Source organism: Arachis hypogaea, chromosome 11 (assembly GCF_003086295.3).
Source record: "Arachis hypogaea cultivar Tifrunner chromosome 11, arahy.Tifrunner.gnm2.J5K5, whole genome shotgun sequence".
In the NCBI taxonomy this organism is placed as follows: domain Eukaryota; kingdom Viridiplantae; phylum Streptophyta; class Magnoliopsida; order Fabales; family Fabaceae; genus Arachis; species Arachis hypogaea.
Genome location: NC_092046.1, coordinates 81,105,114 through 81,107,783, shown reverse-complemented (window position 1 = coordinate 81,107,783; position 2,670 = coordinate 81,105,114). Strand labels below are relative to the sequence as shown.

Genomic DNA, 2,670 nt, shown 5'->3' with positions numbered 1-2,670 from the left:
CACTAAAGTTGCTTGATCCATCAATCCCTGTGGGATCGACCTCACTCTAAGTGAGTTTTACTACTTGATGCGACCTGGTACACTTGTCGGTGAGATTTAGGTGTTTGGAAATTCATTTTCCAAAATATCCATCAAATAGTTGGAGAGAAAGTAGTGGAGGAAGATCTGGGAGTTACTATAGAGGAAGAGGTGCATAACCATGTTGGAGTAGATACTGGCAATCATATTTGGCAAGAGAGGAGAGTTTTAGGCTCTTATATCAACCCAAATCTAGGAAACTATGGCAGCAACATTCTAAAGCCAACAATCCATGCTAACAACTTTGAGTTGAAGCCTCAGCTCATCACACTTGTCCAGAATAATTGCTCATTTAGAGGGAATGCCCAAGAGGACCCCAACTAACATCTCACTATATTCTTAAGGATTTGTGACACTGTAAAGTCAAATGGTGTACACCCTGACACTTACAAACTACTCATGTTCCCTTTCTCTCTCAGAGATAAGGCAGCAAAGTGGTTGGAAGCATTTCCCAAGGAGAGCTTAACAACTTGAGATGAGGTTGTAAATAAGTTTCTAGCAAGATTCTACCCTCCACAGAGAGTCAATAGACTGAGAGCTGAGGTGCAAATCTTTAGACAGTAAGATGGTGAAACACTTTATGAGGCCTGGGAGAGGTTCAAAGACTTGACTAGGAAGTGTCCTCCGGATATATTCAACGAATAGGTTCAACTACACATCTTCTATGAAGGGATGTCATATGAAGCAAAGAAAGCTATAGACTACTCTTCAGGGAGTTCACTCAACAAGAAGAAAACCATTGAAGAAGCCATAGATATTATAGAGACTGTAGCTGAAAATGAGTACTTCTATGCTTCAGAAAGAACTTAAAAGAAAGGAGTGCTGGAGCTCAATTCTATGGATGCCTTGTTAGCACAGAACAAGATGATTGCAGCTCAATTAACAGCCCTAACAAAGAAGATGGAGACAAGCCATGTCTCAGCTGTCCAAGCTCAAGCACCTCCACAAGAAGGAGATGCAGCAGAAGTTGATTACGAATGGGAGTAAGTTAATTATGTGAACAATCCCTCTAGACCACCATATGATCCTAATGCCAAGACATATAACCCAGGTTGGAAGAACCACCCAAATTTTGGGTGGGAAAACCAACAAAACCACAGCCAAGATCACAAACCATACCAATCTAACCAATACAACAACCACAACCCCAACCATCAATCAGGCAACAACAGGCCCTATCACAACTCACAAAATACACCCTATCACAACTCAAAAAATACATCATATCACTCCACCCAACAAACACACAACAACCACTATCAAGATACATCATCCTCAACCATGCAACCATGTGAAACCAGCAGCAATTTTGCAAAGTTGGAGGCTGCCATAGCGCAATTGTCAACACAACTAAGAGTAACCATTTCTACTATTCTAGAGAGACAAATGCAGGCTAAAAGGAAAATAGATGCAAACCAAAAAGAGTTCAGATCCAACATAAGAAACCAAGGAGCAACAATTTAAAAATTGGTAGCACAAGTAGGGACCTTGTCTAAATAAATACCAATGCCTACACAGACATTTTCCAGTGATACCATGGCCAACCCAAGAGGGGAATGCAAGGTCATCACACAAAGAAGTGGAAAAGTTGTAGAAGAAGCATCCCCAAGTCAAAGCAACCAAGAAGAAGAAGCAGCAAAGTAACCTGAAACCAAGAAAGAAGAAGAGACCCCTGCACCATCCTCACCAAAGAAAATCCTAAAGCCTTATGTACCAAAGGCACTGACGTCGGGTTTTCTACCAGTAAAGAAATTCATAGAAACTGTTGCATTGTAGATATAGTTTCCGAACCGGCAAAAATCCCTTCGTACAAACGTGTTGGGTGTCACAAGTAACAAACCCCTTAAAAATTGTTAACTGAGTATTCAAACCTCGGGTCGTCTTCTCAAGGAACTGCGAGGAAGTATGTTCTTATTATTGGCTATAAAGGTTGTAATCGGTGTTTAGAAGGTGAGAAGCAAGTAATTTCAATGACGAGTGAATTAAATGGCAAGTAAAAATAAATAATAACTGTATAACAACTTTTGGCAAGATAAGGGAAATTAGAAGTCCAACTTAGTTATCCTTCTCAACAATAATGAAAGTTGTATCTTAATTCCACTTGGTCAACCTTTACCAGAGCAAAGGAAAGTTAAGGGACTAATTAAATTGACCTTTGAATCCTAATTATTTCCTAAGAAAAGGTTGGGATTAATTAAGTTCAACTCAATTAGCAAGGTAACGATTATCAATTATGTTGAGTTTAATAACTGTTGAGTTACTGAATTCTAAACCAAAACCAAAAAGGGAAAAAGTAAATTGCTGAAATAATAAAAGTGTCCTTAGATGGGAAGCAATGGCAACTTAAATCAAAGAGAATAATCATAAACTGAAAATACCTCAAATTATCATTAATTCAATTAGAAATCTGTAACATGGAATAATTCGTAAATTATAATAATCAATTCAAATGTTGGAATAAATAAATAAAAGTAAAACTAAAAGAACATTAAACCTGGATCCAGAGTTACTCTAAAAACAAGAAGAAATCCTAAATCCTAAAAGAGAGAGAGAGAAGATCTCCCTCTCAACTAAATCTAAATCATTGAAAGG

General features: G+C 38.1%; 1 non-coding gene across 1 annotated transcript; it reads right to left on the bottom strand.

Moving 5' to 3' along the window:
- Positions 1-606: 606 nt before the first annotated feature.
- On the bottom strand, positions 607-713 carry LOC112724927 (small nucleolar RNA R71). Its single transcript, XR_003164066.1, has one exon. It is a non-coding gene; the product is annotated as a small nucleolar RNA R71 (small nucleolar RNA).
- Between the last annotated feature and the right edge of the window lie 1,957 nt (positions 714-2,670).